At 38.3% G+C, this 18,389-nt stretch overlaps 1 pseudogene; it reads right to left on the bottom strand.

Annotated features, from left to right (window-relative positions):
- Positions 1-15,388: 15,388 nt before the first annotated feature.
- LOC127099209 (uncharacterized) lies at positions 15,389-15,488 on the bottom strand (annotated as a pseudogene).
- Positions 15,489-18,389: the final 2,901 nt, after the last annotated feature.

Raw genomic sequence — 18,389 nt, forward strand, 5'->3', positions numbered from 1 at the left:
GTCGATGCAACTTGTGGCGTTCAGGCCAGTTTTCCGATGTTCAGATCGAAGAAGTTTCCGATGTTCAGGTCGATGCAACTTGTGGCGTTCAGGCCTGTTTTATGATGTTCAGATTGAAGAAGTTTCCGACGTTCAGGTCGACGCAACTTGTGGCATTCAGGCCAGCCCCTCGGTGTTCAGACCGATATTAATAATCTCATATCTCCCGATGTTCAGATCGAAGTCATTTCTAGTATTTAGACTGATGAGCGGCATTCAGGCTATGGTTATTTCTGTGTTACCATTTATTTTGGTATCCAGGTTAACATTCTTTTTCGGTATTCAGACTGACTCTCACCGTACCAGACGAATTCTTCTTTCAAGACCACCTCTTTGCCGATTCTGACAGGCATTGTTACTTCACTTCACTTAAGTGCAAATTTTCGGGCTTTTATTGTATTCAATCCCTTGATACCTCGAAAGCACGAAAGCCGCTGCTATCTTCTTTCTAGGTCTCCAGTTGATTGAATAGGGGCAGCTGTGATACCCCAAAATTTACCCTTCATTTTTCCTGGAAGCATACGCTTTACACCTCATGCATGCATTTATTTTTTAGGTCATTTAGCATTTGCATTTCATCATGGCAATCAGAATCGGATCCAAGAAGCTTGAACATCATCCAGGACACTTTGTGGGCTCTATTTAGATGATAAGTCAACACAAGGGAAAGACTTGAGTTACTTCCAACAGGGGTCTATTCGTCAGTCAAAACGTTAATCTTGAAGGAGCAAAGGTTTGTTCATGAGCTGCCATGCTCGCTAGGCGAAGCCCACGTGTTTTGAAAAAATAAATAAAAAAAACGAAAAAAAGAAAAAAAGAAAAAAAGAAAAAAAATAATAAATAAATAAATAAAAGAAAAAATCTTGGACTTGGACCTCTCTCATTTGAGCCCACAGGTCCACAAAAATCAGGTTATAAATTCAGAGTTTCAGTGAAACAAAAGGCATTCTATTCCTATTACCCTGTCTGGGAAAAAGATAGTGAGAGAAGAACCCTGGGGAAAAAGATAGTGAGAGAAGAGCTAACAGAGTTCAGAGCAACCTCCAGGCAACTCTGAAAGGTTCATTCTGACTCACACACTTTCAGCTCAAGCAAACCCTAACATTGGTTTGCAAATCCAGCCGTGCCATTTGATTTCAACCGATCTCTCCAATCAGGTTTGCCCTATATCCATCATCTTTATGCCTTTAATTTGAATGCTCTAAATGTATGAGGTATTATGGTTGAATTTGATACCCTTTTGATGCATGTGTTTGACAAGAGGTTTAGGCCTCCTACCATTGGTTGCTTTTTGTGAGCTTTTTGTGAATTTTAATGGCATGATTCATGTGGTTACATTTTGATTTGGGGGCAACTCTTGGTTGCCCTATTTTGTTTCTCTAACCTGTTTGTTGAGTTTTGTTTTGTGAGGGCTCATATGACTCTTGCAGAGATGGTTTTCCTGGTGTTCCACTTTATTTGTGGGATACCACCTGGAGGTTTCATTCCGATTACCTGTACTGACTCACTTTCTTTGATGGTGTTAGCTTGGAAGGATCTCAGGGTTTCCTTGTTCCGTTAATTACTGTTACTTCGGATCTTTATCTGTGTGGTACTTTTACATTTTCCCGTATTTTTACCGCTTTCCTAGCTGGAAGACCTCGATAGGAGGCAATGTTTTTGTGTGTTTTTTTTTACAGGTTCCTTCGTCCAGGACTGCCTTTTTGCATGAGCATCCCTAACCCTACCAACTCATTGATTTTTCTTCTCCTAAGAACACGTTTACTCCTTCTACTACAGGCGAGTAAGTCTCCAAAGGTCGAGCATCCGGTAGATTGCGTAGTAACGTCGTTCGTCCAAAACCCAATCCATAACCCCGTAGTTAGTCGAACTACGGCTTGCTCTGATTCTCATTCCAGCCGAGCTACGAAGACTCTGATTCTAATATTCAGATGAGATACGTATGCAGTGGATGCGACATCCACGCGAGTCATTTTCATTTAACCCCTTTTTTAGTAAACAGCACAAGATAAACTCACACCCTTTAGACAAGAACTACAAAAGTGGATCCCGTAGAGTACTATAGATGCGTAGGGGTGCTAATACCTTCCCTTCGCATAACCGACTCCCGAACCCAAGATTTGGTTGCGAGACCTTGTCTTTTCCTTTCCTCTTTTCAGGTTTACTTCGAGCGTTTCCTTTCCCTCCTTTGGGATAAATAACGCACGGTGGCGACTCTTCTGTCATTTTCTTTCGCCGGTTGTTTTTTCGCACACTGTATTTTTCAGGTTGCGACAAACGACCTTAACACCGACCAAGTGAATTACGCCCAAGGTAACCCATTTTCAAACACTTACAACCCTGGATGGAAGAATCACCCAAATTTTTCCTATAAAAACCAGAACCCTATCCAAAATTATGCACCTCAGAGACCACAAGGTTATCAATCCCAAAAACCAAATCAACCTATGCAAGTTGTGCCTCAGAAGTCTAACCTTGAGAAGATCATGGAGAACTTCATATCAGGCCAGACTCAGTAAAATAAAGAATTCCTAAACCAGAACATTCACGTAAACAAACTTTAAACGCAATTAGGGACCAAGGTTGATAAGATAATCACTCACAATAAGATGCTTGAAAACCAGATCTCACAAGTAGCACAAAACCAAGCCCCACAAACTACACCTGGAGGACAATTGCCTGGACAACCTCAACTTAACCCTCGAGGGCAAGCTAACTCTATCTCATTACGAAGTGGGACCGCTTACGAAGGGCCTCATAACCCAGCAATGAGCGAGTCCAAAGCTTCTAAAGAAAATATACCTACAAACCAAGGAGAAGAACCAGTGGAACCCAAAAAACAAACCGACCAAGAAGGAGAAGCCAAGGATAAAACTTACAAACCACCACCCCCGTACAAACCACCAATCCCATATACGCAAAGACTCAAACAAACCAAAATCAATAACCAATACCAAAAGTTTATAAAAGTAATAGAGAAGCTTCATGTAGAGATTCCTTTCACCGAAGCCATCACCCAAATTCCATCTTACGCCAAATTCCTCAAAGACATCTTAACCAACAAGTGTAGGCTTGACGATCCCAAACCCTTGGAATGCAATTTTATTTCCGAGAATAAAATTGCTAAGAAGGAGAAAGACCCTGGAGTTTTTCTATACCTTGCATTCTAGGGAGTCATGTGATCGACAAAGCTTTCCTAGACTTAGGCGCTAGTGTGAGTTTAATGCCCTTAGCTGTGTGTAAAAGGTTAAACTTAGGAGAATTACAACCAACGAAGATGCCCCTCCAATTAGCCGATAAGTCTGTTAAGTATCCTATAGACATTTTAGAAGACATGCCAGTTAGGATCGGTCAACTTTATATCCCAACAGACTTTGTGGTCATGGATATCAAGGAAGACGAAGATATCCCTATCCTTTTAGGTAGACCATTTTTATCAACAGTCGGAGCTATAATAGATGTTAAAAGAGGAAGAATAACTTTCGAAGTAGGGGATGAAAAGATAGAGTTTATTCTTTCAAAGTTCCTGATGGCACCAATCATAGGAGACGCATGTTACGCGATTGATATCATAAATGAATGCATAAGGGAATTTGATCAAGAAGAACCTGTGGTCGAACCATTTTCAAACCCGAATGAAAAGGATGACGAGCTAAAGGAAACGGAACCTCACACTAACAAATGTTTGGCCCTTACTCCGGACCTTTCACCAAATTCTAAAAAACCAGCTCAAGAACTTAAGGAATTGCCCAAGAACCTAAGATACGAGTTTTTGGATAAAGAAATGAACCGCCCAGTAATAGTTAGTGCCACCTTAAACCATGACGGGACAAACCAACTCTTGAATGTTTTACGAAGATACCCCTCTGCCTTAGGATACAACATCTCTGATTTAAAAGGTATAAGCCCATCCGTGTGTATGCACAGGATCTCGCTAGAGGAAGATTCAAAACCTTCCAGAGAACATCAGAGAAGAATCAACCCTATAATGAGTGAGGTGGTAAAGAAGGAAGTCCTTAAACTGCTAGAAGCTGGTATAATCTATTAGATCTCCGATAGTAAATGGGTAAGTCCTATACATGTGGTACCCAAAAAGGGAGGCATCACAGTCGTGCAAAACGAGAAGGGAGAGCATGTAGCTAAACGTATAGAAGGCGGATGGCGTATGTGCATAGATTATAGGAAACTAAATAAGGCAACTAGGAAAGACCATTTCCCCCTTCCATTCATAGATCAAATGCTTGAGCGTCTTGCCAGACACTCTTACTTTTGTTATTTGGATGGATATTCTGGATTTTTCCAAATACCCATACACCCTGAGGATCAAGAGAAAACAACCTTCACCTGTCCTTACGGAACATTTGCTTACAGAAGAATGCCGTTTGGACTCTGCAATGCTCCAGCTACTTTCCAACGTTGTATGATGTCGATCTTCGCAGATTATCTCGACGAAATTATGGAAGTATTCATGGATGATTTCTCTATATGTTGGTTTGACTTTGAGATTTGCCTCATTAATCTTGAGAAAATCCTAGAAAGTTGCGTAGAATTTAACTTTGTATTAAACTGGGAGAAGTGCCACTTTATGGTTAAAGAAGGCATAGTGTTAGCACATATAATATCTGAAAGAGGCATTGAGGTAGACAAAGCAAAAATAGAAGTGATAGAAAACCTTAACCCTCCTAAGGCTGTTAGAGAAGTCCAAAGTTTTCTTGGACACGCTGGTTTTTACCGACGCTTTATCAAAGATTTCTCTAAAATAACAAAACCCCTGACCGGCCTTCTGATGAAAGACGTTGAATTAATTTTCAATGAAAAATGTATCGAAGCCTTTAATCATTTAAAACAAGCACTAATTTCAGCACCCATTTTACAAGCTCCGGATTGGACTCAACCCTTTGAAATAATGTGTGATGCTAGCGATTTCGCTATAGGAGCTATTTTAGGGCAAAGAAAAGATAATATATTACATGTAATATATTACGCTAGTAGAACCCTAGATGCCGCTCAACTAAATTATACAACAACAGAGAAGGAACTCCTAGCTGTGGTTTTTGCAATTGATAAATTTAGGTCTTATCTTGTCGGATCTAAGATTATAGTCTATATAGACCATGCAGCCATCAGTTACCTTCTAAGCAAAAAGGATGTGAAACCTAGGTTACTCAGATGGATCCTTTTGCTACAAGAGTTCGACTTAGATATTTGAGACAAAAAAGGAACAGAAAACGTAGTTGCTGACCATCTTTCCAGACTAGAGCATTTGAAGCCAGACCATTTACCTATAAATGATGATTTCACCTATGACAGATTGATAGCTAAGTTAGATACCGTTCCCCTTGAACCTAATAGAGACAAATTTGGGACAGTTTCAGAAATTAGCAGAGTACCATGGTACGTTGATTTTGTGAATTATCTAGCCGCTGATATCATACCACCTGACCTCAATTATCAACAAAAGAAGAAGTTCTTTAAAGATATAAGACATTTCTATTGGGACGAACCACTCCTTTTTAAAAGAGGAACAAATAATATCTTTCGACGTTGCGTCCCGGAAGAAGAAGTTAGAAATATCATAGAGCATTATCACTCTTCACCCTATGGTGGACATTCAAGCACATCCAAGACATACGTTAAGATCCTTCAAGCTGGTCTTTATTGGCCAACACTATGGCGTAATGTCCATACTTATATTGTCCAATGTGACCGGTGCCAACACGCTAGAAACATCTCAAGACGTGACGAAATGCCTTTGAAGAACATCCAAGAAGTGGAATTATTTGACGTTTGGGGTATTGATTTCATGGGACCTTTTCCATCTTCGATAGGAAACAAGTATATTTTGGTAGTCGTTGACTATGTGTCCAAATGGATAGAAGCTATAGCCTCACCCACTAACGACACAAGAGTAGTCATCAAGATGTTTAAAAATAATATTTTTCCCAGATTTGGAGTACCACGACTTGTCATAAGTGATGGTGGATCACATTTAATATCCAGGATATTTGATAAACTCTTAAGAAAGTATGGAGTAAAACACAGAGTAGCAACACCATATCATCCCCAGACTAATGGTTAAGTGGAAGTATCTAACAGAAAGATTAAGCAAATCTTAGAAAAAACTGTTTCAATATCCAGAAAAGATTGGTCTGAAAAGCTAATAGAAGCATTGTGGGCTTACAAAACTGCTTACAAAACCCCTATTGGAACTACACCATACCAGTTAGTCTACGGGAAGTCATGCCACTTACCTTTTGAACTCAAGCACAAGGCATATTGGGCCATCAAGACCCTAAATTTGGATTACCTAGCATCTGGCGAGAAGCGAATCCTCGATATCCACAAATTGGAGGAACTCCGCCAGAACGCTTACGAGAATGCCATTATATACAAAGAAAGAACCAAAGTATGTCATGACAAAAGGATTGTGAAAAAGGACTTTAATATAGGTGACTCTGTTCTCCTTTTCAATTCGAGATTACGACTTTTTCCAGGTAAGCTGCGTTCGAGATGGACTGACCCCTTTAAGGTTTCCAAAATCCTAAAATCTGGAGCAGTTGAAATCCGGAACAATTCCTGTAATCCATTTGTGGTAAATGGACAAAGACTGAAGCAATATCAAGGAGGTGACATCCCCACAGAATGCCCTGGCCATACTCTGATCGACCCTCCGGTTCCTACCTCTGATATATAAAGTTCGAATTGTCAAGCTAACGACGTTAAACAAGCGTTGCATGGGAGGCAACCCATGATTTCTTTTCCTTTGCTTTACTTTTATTACTTCAATTTACATTTTCATTTGTTATATATATATATATATATATATATATATATATATATATATATATATATATATATATATATATATATATATATATATATATATATATATATATATATATATATATATATATATATATATATATATATATATATATATATATATATATATATATATATAAGTTTAGACTAACATTTACAATATTTGCGATTTCAGGTGTCCTCTATTTTTAACCTAACTTTTCAGGATGGAAAATCTCGACACTATGCCAGTGATCTTTCGTGACCCTGTTCAGGAGCAGCGCTACGCCATGCTTTCCCAGCGTCCAATGCTGCTCACCAGATATCCTGATTCAAGTTGCATGGAGGCATTAGGCATTGAGCCTAGTGTCAGGCATTTGTGCAATCAGTTGCAATGGGATGAGTATATTGATGTGATGCATGTGACTTACAGGAACCTCACTTTGGAGTTCTTGAGCTCACTGAACTACGAGCCCTATGTTGGTCACGCTAGTGATGGTAGCTACATTAATTTCAGATTGTTTGGGACTGAATACACTTTCAACCACAAGCGTTTCAGTGACTTGCTTGGATTTTAGACTGCTTACGATGCCTCATCTGAGCTCCCATGAGCTATTTCCTGAGTAGAGACATTGAGAAGTTCTGGAGTGACATTACATGTGGAGGTAGCCCTGACCCTTCCACCCAAATCTCTAACAAGATCCATAATCCTGCTTTCAAATACTTTCAGATGATTGTTGCCCACACCTTCCTGGGGAAGAGTGACTCTGATACACATGTAAGTGCTGAAGAGATTTTCTTCATGTACTATACCACTCAGTCACGCCCAGTAGATTGCGGAGCTTTTCTGATCGAGAGTCTCTATCTTAATGCTCGCTCTACTGTGAGCCCTATACACATTGGAAACACGGTGACTCATATAGCCTCTGCCCTAGGACATGATAGAAGACTATTTCACCTGACATCTTACTGCAGTTATACTTTGATGGATATTGACTTCTATCTGGACCGTAGCCTTATGAGGAGATCTTCCTTTCAACCAGATCGATACAGGCTCTTGATCGAGGGTGAGACTATTCACTACTTTACTTTACCGGACCCTCAGGTAACTTGTGTTTATGATCAGGCCAACTGGGTCTATGCCATAGAAGGCCAAGGCGAGACAGTAGATGAGCAGAGAATCTCACCTACCAGAATCAAAGTGCTCACCAATAATCCGGATCTTCAAAGTCCAAGCATGCATTCCGAGCTGGTTAAGCTCCGCATGGATATAGCCCAGCTCCGCCAGGAGCTCGCAGACGTTGCTTTACAGGTCGAAGTGTCAGATATCACACATGCCACTGAAGCCGATATATTGAATAATGAGATCGCCGACCTCCGACACCAGATCGTAGAGCTCCGAGGATACGAAGTCGAGGAGACTTCATTATTCTCTGAGCATTGATGATATCACCGACCGAGAGATGCCGTTTGATTTACCTATTTCCCATTATTTATTATTTATGCTTGTTTTTATTGTTCCTTTGGACTTTATGCTTGCTTTTTCTTTCCTAGGATCTCTCGACCGGTGACTTATCATTAACTCTTCATATATATATATATATATATATATATATATATATATATATATATATATATATATATATATGTCATTATTATTTTTTTAAGTCCATTTTATTTTATTTCACTTTACTATTTTATTTTATTTTATTTTTTCAAGCTTAATCAAAAAACAACATACCATAGAAACCTATGTGCACCCCCCCCCCCCCCCCCCTTCTTGCAAAAATGAAGACAAAAAGTTGTGGCCTAAGAAGCAATGAACAAATTCGGCCCAACCAATTCCGAAGTCATGGCGGGCGCCATAAGGTCTGAACATTTAACGGGACAGAATCCCTAATTTCACCATTTTCACCTTCTTCTACCTCTCCAAACTCATTTTCTCCTCCTCCCAACTCCACCAAAGTCCACGAAAAATCCCAACTTCCTCATTTTAACTCCAAGCCATTACCATTTCCAAACTTCACTCATCCATTTCTCCAACAAAAACCCACAAAAACTCCATTTTTCACTTCCTTTCCATAAACACCCATTTTTCTCTTCACTCACCATTAATATCCGGAATGGAGTTCAACAACATCATTCTTCGCGGAGGAAAACCCGGAGAGCGACAAAACAAAATTTTACAAAAATTGCAATCACGGGAAATTCTCGCTACCAGGTATTTAGACGAAGATTGTTTGTATACTTTAGGGACATACCATAGTGTTTTTCATATCCTTGATACTTTAGGATTACACGATATTTTTGCTAATAAAGCACCAACTTATGATAGGCTGACTAGGGAGGTGACGGTGACGGTACCGGTGATCACCCATAGTTCTCCCTCTCTCTCTTCCAGGTTACTCCTACCCTATCTCATATCGAAACATTGAGGATAATGTTCGGTTTAAGTGTGGGAGGAGATTTTTATCACTTTTTATCACTTTTCTTTATTTTTAGTATGTTTTGTGCGTTTTAGTTGTTTGCCTTTTCTTTTCAATAAAATAACATGTGTCTGATGAGTCATCTGTGTAGTATATCTGTATTTCTCCCATTTCTTTAACCTTACCAAAAAAAATTGTGAGCTAAGACAACAGTACATCTTGAATATTCAGGCTATAAGACAGGTTTATGACGGGATGTAAAGGACTTGGGAATTTTTTTTCTAAAAATCGATATTGTCTTAACATCGTAGGCTTCATAATTATAAGAGTCGATCCCGATACCCCATATGTTGTGGCCCTAATTTTTGTTCCAAATAAGTCCTTAAGTAGTTTATCCTTGCAGTCAGCTTCGACTTAAGCATGCTCTACGTAAGGGACCGATGGAAATAAGTGAATGATCACAAAATTTCCTGCTTTGTTCTCTAGTTGTATGAAAATCTGGGCTAGGTGACTCTCACACGGTCATTTAACCCAGCAAAATAAAGACATTTGCGAAACATGCAGAAGAAAAATATATATATATATATATATATATATATATATATATATATATATATATATATATATATATATATATATATATATATATATATATATATATATGATATGCATATTGTTGGTTGGTTCAGAGGTATCTGGTGTTGAACTTGGTAGGGTGGATTACAATCCAATCCCCCACAACTACAAATTGGGTTAAATAAAGGGGTTACACCAACTTATGTACCAGAGCCCCATGCTTAAGATCATAATCACTAACCGGTCACCTTACTATGAGTATGTACGGATAACGGGCTTAATGTGATTGCACCTGAATGAAAAAGACTAGAAGAAGATGAAAAGAAGGCCTAGGTATGGTGGGGTGATGTGGATTGATTTGTATAGGAACGAACCCTATGACCACATTTGCGGGAAGTGTCACTACAATATCCTTAGTTCGATTCGTTAGTACCTATCGATACATTCCTTGAATGAACTTATAAGCCTTTTTGCCTTGAATTAACTCTGGTTGATACTGTTTTTCTTACATGAGCTATAAAGAGTTTTTGCTTGAGGACAAGCAAAGGTTTAAGTGTGGGAGAATTTGATCACACTGAATCACACCGTGTTTTTGACTCGGATTTCACATGTTTATTAGGTCTTTATTATCATTTTGCTTGTGTTATGCTCTCTTTTATGTTGTTTTCAGATATTTAGCTCTTTCGGAACCTTTTTAGAAGAAACGAAGCAAAAAGACCAAAACTTTGGGTTTTTCGGCAAATATTGTACACATGGCATTATGCATGGAGGCCGCTATAGGAGAAGCCATGACTCATCAGCCCTCAACCAGGAGGTAACCGCCACGATCCCATGAAATTTCCCATTCACACACATGGCGGGCACCATGAAGGGGTGGCGGGCGCTACCTTTGTATTTCACGTTCCCACTAAGGAGAAGTTGAAGGGCATCATGGTCTTTACAAGCTGCTGAATTCCTCTATAAATAGGTCGTTCTAGTTCATTTCCAAATCATCCAACTTAGTTTACAACACTAAGACTATATTATCATCTGTAAAAGCGGTAATCTGTCACATTGAGGGGTTATCGCACCTTAGTGAGATTGAGTTGGAGCACTTTGATTTTGCTGTTGTCGTTATCTTCAAAGTCAAAGGTTTATTTTCCTTGTACCAGATTTAAAGCCTCCGTTTGGAGCAGGTTCTAATTTAATCGCTTTTATTTATTTTACTTGTCATGCTTTACTTTATTTAATTTCTTGTCATGCTTTACTTTATTTAATTTCTTGTCTTGCTTTACTTTATTTAATTCCTGTCATTGTCTTTAATTTATTTAAATTTCTCGCCATTATCTTTATTGCTCGTTTTAATTATTTTACAGGCTTTACTTGTTCTTTACGCCTTACATTCTAAAACAACTTTTTCATCATGATCAATATCGTTGTGTTTGTTTGTATTACCATGTCTGGCTAAGTCTTTCAAAGGTTAGAATGTAAGAATCGCGGTTAAAGAGATGTTTCACATATTGAATCTATAAAAATGCTTTAAAGGCTGTTTTGATTTTTAATTCGAGTTTTCTGAAACAAACTTGGTTAGTTTTAACTACTCAAGGAGTGCGAAAGCACCCTGGCTTAGTTAACTAGGAATTTTTATCACTTTAAGGAAAAACGATTTTTGAAATTGTTTTCGGACGCGTTGATAGATTTAAAATCAGAAAACTCCTTGGGTAAACTTTCCAAATCAAAATCACTTTTCAACTAAGTTTACGAGTCTTATTTCTTAAAAATAAGTTTACTACTTTAGCATTCTGCGCACCTTTTATAAGTGACAATAAAAGGCCTTAATTTAAGGGTAAACTCGATTCTGAATATGCGAAAGCGACAGTTCTTGTTAAATGGATTCTTTTCAAGAGTAGAAAATATTTCCCCATAATTAGTTCTATTTAGACAATCGAAACATCGTTTAACTGACGTGAAATACATTCAAACCTGTCTTTATCTGCACTGTATTTATTATTTTCTTTATTTACTGTTATTTTGCAACATCAATATCTCCTTTATACCGCCTTAGATAAACATCGTAACGATAATAATCGATAGATTGATGATATGGTCTCTGTGGGATCGATATTCTTTTATATTACTCTGACGCGATTCGTGCACTTGTGAATAGAGCGATTAACACACCAATTCTAATGAAACTAGTTAATCATTCAGGCATGAATGTTAGTATTGTTTGGAATATAGAATCCCAAAAGAGAAGAAAACCACACCCTTTTGGTAGCTTGACAATCAAGGAACAAATGTTCCTCAGTCTCATGCGAAGATTGACCCACTGGACATATGGGATCAATGTTCAGACCTTTTCTTCAAAGATTAGCTCTGAGAGGGAGAATGTGTGAAGACATGACTTCTCAAATGTTTTGATGACGACAAACTTCTCTACAAGTCTAAGATTGATTAACAAAAAGGATTGATCAAGATTCAAGCTCATGAAGGAAGTTTTCAACTAAATGATCAAGTCTCGATGAAACTCATGAAGATTCGTATTTCAAATGAATATGTATAACACTTGACCTCTAGATGATTATACAAGTGTTCAAAACATGTCTCATTCATGCCATAATCATTGGAAGTAATTTTATGCATCAAAGAAGTCATAACACTTCATTTTTAAGCTATTTTTGAAATATGGGATGAAGTAATCGATTATCCATTTTAAGGTAATCGATTACTCTGAGAAAAATTCAAATATTTTTGCACGTTGGAGGCAAGTAACCGATTATCCATATTAAGGTAATCGATTACCACTGAACCAGAGGCAAAAATCAGTGCATCTCTTCATGGAAACTTTTCTATTTTCTTTACCATGAACCATGTCATCCTTTGGGTAATTGCATCCATTTGAGGAGGTATTTAGACAACATATATACATCATTTTTTCAGATTTCAAATTCACCTCATTGCAAAAATTTCAAATCAATCACTCATATTCTTTCAAACATTTTTTAAGTGTTCTTCCAAATTTTCTTAAGAGTGAAACCTTGCATAAACCTTATTTTTAAGCATCATAGTTTCATTCCATACAAAGAACACTTGTATAATTATTGTGAGAATTAAGTGTTATAAAGGAAAAGATCAATTGATAAATTGATATACTTCAAATTTTTGATAACATGAAATTATATCACATTTTAGGACTTAATTCAATTAGATTATATTATCATTTACTTTAATTTATCTCATTTTATCAGATATTATGCGGTATTTCCTTTCTATTTATGTCAGGTATCCATTTTGAAGCAAAAGTGAAAAAGGGAAGAAAAGGAGGTGTAAAAAGGAATAAAAAGGAAACAATAACAAAGACCAAGCCCAGCCCAAAGAAAGCGCACGTTGTACCTGTGACGGGCGTCACAAAGGTTGTGACGAGCGTCACACTAAGCACACTCCTGTGACGAGCGTCACACATGGTGTGACGAGCGTCACACATGGTGTGACGGACGTCACACCATTCCCCTATATTTTTGGCACTAGGAACTCAACTGACCACGTTGAAAGCTATTTCCACGCTTGACCCTCGGAACGAAAAGACCGCGCATACGGAAACCCTTGGAAAGCCGTTACACAAGTAGCAGTATAAATAGCAGCTAATTGGGAAAGCTCTGGGTTCGGAGATTTTCCACGCCTTTTGCCGTTTTCGCATTTTTTTCTTCCAGCAGTTTAGGCTTATATTTTTATAGTATTACTTTGCAGAATTTTTATTGTTTTACCTTTTTGCAATTCTATTTTCTTTTCTAGCATTCAATTAATTCTTTTCGCACAATAGTTTCTACACCGGAAACTATTGTGCAACTTTTACCGGATCTAACCTTACGTTAGAATCTAGTTTTTATTCCCTTCGTTTTAATTCGTTGTTTAATTGAAGAATCCAAGAACAAATCCTACCGGCTTGTGGTGGAGTGTTCAAGACTATTGTTTAACGCATTCAGGTTCTTTAATTATTATTTAATGCTTTGTTTTATTACTTATTTATATTATCTGCCTGGGATGAGTCTGTTTATGCATGATATGTATTTTTGTCTGTTTAGTATGTCTGGCTAATTTGCCTAGATATCGGTATGTAAAGTAAGCGGAATAAGGGATCAAGACTAAGTCGGTCTAATTAAATTTAAAAGTAAAATCAATCTTTTTACGGTCTCAATTTACAGGTTTAATAACAAGATTTTTTTACAAAAGTAAAAGACATAAAGAAGTTAAAATCAATAGAGCGAGAGTTTGAGGTTTTAACTGGACAGTGTAAATTAGGCATTAATTCTAGATCAGGGCGAGAGCAAGTTTTAGAGTTAATTAAATTCTGACCTTTTCCAAAAAGTATTCTTAAAGATTGAATGTGAGGACGAGAGTTAAGCATTCGGGTTTAATTGTATAACCTAAGTCAACAGAGCGAGAGTTTGAGATAAGGGTGTTTAAAACGGTCAGTGTTTTCTTAAAAAGAGTTTCTGCAACTTTATTGCTTTCAAAAAGTGGTTTTTGACTTAATTATAAGTGACATCTACATTAACATAAAATCATGGTTTATTCAACAGAGCGAGAGTTTGAGATAAAACCTTTAATCAATAAAGTTAACTGAAACGATTTATTTTAAAACCAAGAAACCGACAAAGAATTGATTCCCTAATTACGACGAACTACATACCGATATCCGATTTATTAATATTTAATCTAGATCTTAGTTTAGTTTTTAGCTTCGCCCCCAAACAATCAACCATTATTCACCTTAGCTTTACGAAGTAACCTTAGATAACGGTATATCGATTCATAAGTCCCTGTGGGATCGATATCTTTTAAAACTACGCGATAGAACTGTGCACTTGCAGTTTGTACCCCAATTTCGACTCATAAAGTCGAGCGATCAAGTTTTTGGCGCCGTTGCCGGGGATTTTTATTTAATCGATATCGTAACTCTTCCGTTACGCTGTAGAGACTAAGGTTTCTTTTTCTTCTATTCTTTCTTTCGTTGATTTGTATGCCACGCACTCGCTCACAAGGCGAACCGCTCTATTTACGAATCAATGATATCGAGCTATATCTCCGAGTCTTACGACGAATTCGGGAATATCGTGCTGCAAACAATCTCCCTCCTATAGAACTTCCTGATTTCAAAAACCTTTTTCCTTCGATAACCGAGATGGCAGAACCAGCTCGTGCTCTTAGAGATTACGCCGCTCCATCGCAAGACGAGCCGCATTCAAGTATTGCTCCGCCCGCAATCGAAGCAAACAACTTCGAACTTAAACCTTCGCTGTTGCAGGCAGTGCAACAGAACCAATTCTCTGGAAATCCTACCGAGGATCCAAACCTACATTTATCCGTATTTGTCCAATACGCTGATACTGTTAAAGCTAATGGTGTCACTTCAGAGGCAATTCGACTTCGTCTTTTTCCTTTCTCATTAAGAGATAGCGCTAGAAGATGGCTTCAATCTCTCCCTTCCGACTCAGTCACCACATGGAACGAGTTGAAGAAAGTTTTTCTTGCCCGATACTTTCCGCCAAGCAAAACAGCTATGTTAAGAGCCCAGATAAACGGATTTAAACAAAAAGACAACGAGTCTCTTTTCGAAGCATGGGAAAGATACAAAGACATGATGAGACTTTGCCCACACCATGGTTTGGAAGACTGGTTAGTAATTCACACATTTTATAATGGTCTCTTATACAACACAAGGTTAACAATAGACGCCGCTGCAGGTGGTGCATTAATGAACAAACCTTATGCTGATGCTTACCAGCTTATCGAGAGCATGGCCCAAAACCACTATCAGTGGGGAACCGAACGAACAACGGTGGAAAAACCTCAAACGAAAACTGGCATGTACGAGATAAGTAACCTTGATCACGTTAACACAAAAGTGGATGCTTTGGTCCAGAAAATTGAAAGTTTAAACGTATCACCTCCAGCCGCCGTGGTTGCTATAACTCAGAATTGCGAGGTCTGTGGAATCCAAGGCCACACTCCTACGGACTGTCAACTCTTGACAGGAATCCAAGCAGAGCAAGTAAACTATGCTCAAGGAAGCCCCTATTCGAACACCTATAACTCAAATTGGAAGAACCATCCAAACTTTTCATATAAGAGCAATAACGCTTTGTACGCACCTGGACAGTCTCCAAATCAAGCCCCAGCTATACCTCCGGGATATCAGAAACCGAACCCATCCATGCCTAACAATAACGCCCCTAGGAAATCCAACTTGGAAATCATGATGGAAAACTTTATAGCTTCCCAACAACAAACCAATAAAGATTTCTTAAACCAGAATGTACACACTGGCGAACAACTTAAACAACTAGCAAGCAAAGTAGATGCCTTGGCTACCCATAACAAAATGCTGGAAACACAAATATCACAAGTAGCCCAACAACAAGCACCTACTGCTGCCCCAACTGGTACATTCCCTGGACAGCCCCAACCTAACCCGAGAAGCCACGCTCATGCAATTATATTAAGGAGTGGAACGGAAGTGGAAGGACCGTCTGATCCAAGGATAGAAAACCAAAACCCTAAGAAATCAACTGAGGAAAGTGAACCTAAGGAAAAGGAAGAGAGTAATAAGGAAACCCTAGAAAAGAAGGAACCTTATGTACCTCCACCACCTTACAAACCACGTATACCTTACCCTCAAAGGCTTGTTAAAACCAAAGATGTGGGCCAATTTAGAAAATTTGTTGACCTCCTTAAACAATTAAACGTTACAATTCCGTTCACCGAAGCTATTACGCAGATGCCCTCATATGCTAAATTCTTAAAAGAAATCCTTTCTAATAAGAGGAAACTTGAGGATAGCGAAACCGTTACACTCCCTGCCGAATGTAGCGCTATAATCCAAAACATGCCCCCTAAACTCAAGGATCCAGGTAGTTTCTCTATACCCTGTCACATAGGAAAATTTGTCATTGACAAAGCCTTATGCGATTTAGGAGCCGGAATTAGCGTTATGCCTTTATCCATATGTAAGAAACTGGAAATGGGAGAATTAAGACCAACCAAAATGTCTGTGCAACTAGCAGATCGTTCCATCAAATATCCTGTAGGAATCCTTGAAAACGTTCCCGTACGCATAGGTCAATTCTACATTCCCACTGATTTTACAATTATGGACATTAGAGAAGATGATATTACACCCATTATACTGGGAAGACCATTCTTAGCAACTGCCGGTGCAATCATAGACGTAAAACGAGGACGACTCACCTTCGAAGTAGGTGAAGAGAAAATTGAATTCATTCTTTCCCAATTCTTGAAAGCACCTGCAATAGAAGATACATGTTACTTCATGGATATCATCGATGAATGCATAAAAGAAGCAGAGTTAGAAGAAGACAAATCATCTGACTGCCTTGTAGAAGACAGATCTAACCAATGTTTAGCAATAACACCGGATCCTACGCAATGTCTTAACAAACCAACCCCTGATCTGAAAACACTTCCCAAAAATCTGAGATATGAATTCCTAGACTTAGAACTTGAACGACCTGTGATAGTTAATGCAGACCTAGGAAGACTCGAAACAGAAAAACTCCTACATATCTTAAGGAAGTATCCAACCGCACTAGGGTACCACATCACCGATCTTAAAGGAATAAGTCCTTCTATTTGTATGCACCGCATCATGTTAGAAGAAGACTGTAAAACCTCTAGGGAACACCAGAGAAGACTAAATCCGATCCTGAGTGAGGTAGTAAAGAAGGAAATAACCAAGTTATTGGAAGCAGGTATTATATATCCTATATCTGATAGCAAATGGGTTAGTCCTGTGCACGTTGTACCAAAGAAAGGAGGCATAACCGTTATTGAAAACGAAAAAGGGGAAACTATAACTAAACGAATCGAATCAGGATGGAGAATGTGCATTGATTATAGGAAACTAAACAAAGCAACCCGAAAAGATCATTTCCCTTTACCATTCATTGACCAAATGTTAGAACGATTAGCAAAACATTCACATTTCTGTTATCTAGACGGTTATTCAGGCTTCTTTCAAATACCAATTCACCCTGATGACCAAGAAAAGACAACGTTCACATGCCCTTTTGGTACCTTCGCTTATAGACGAATGCCGTTTGGTCTGTGTAATGCCCCTGCAACCTTTCAAAGATGCATGATGGCAATTTTCGCCGACTTTCTCGAAAACATCATGGAAGTATTTATGGATGACTTTTCTGTATACGGACAAAGTTTCGAAGAATGCCTTGAAAACCTGGAAAGAGTTCTTGAGCGATGTGTAAAAGTAAACTTAGTACTTAATTGGGAAAAGTGCCACTTTATGGTACAAGAAGGAATTGTTTTAGGACACATCATCTCGAACAGAGGAATTGAAGTAGACAAAGTCAAAATAGAGGTAATCGAAAATCTTCAACCACCAAGAACCGTGAGAGAAGTACGAAGCTTTTTAGGACACGCCGGTTTTTACCGACGATTCATCAAAGACTTCTCTAAGATAACTAAACCTTTAACCGGACTGTTGATGAAAGATGCTGAATTCATATTCGACGATAACTGTTTAAAAGCATT

Source organism: Lathyrus oleraceus, chromosome 6 (genome assembly GCF_024323335.1).
Source record: "Lathyrus oleraceus cultivar Zhongwan6 chromosome 6, CAAS_Psat_ZW6_1.0, whole genome shotgun sequence".
NCBI classification, from domain to species: domain Eukaryota; kingdom Viridiplantae; phylum Streptophyta; class Magnoliopsida; order Fabales; family Fabaceae; genus Lathyrus; species Lathyrus oleraceus.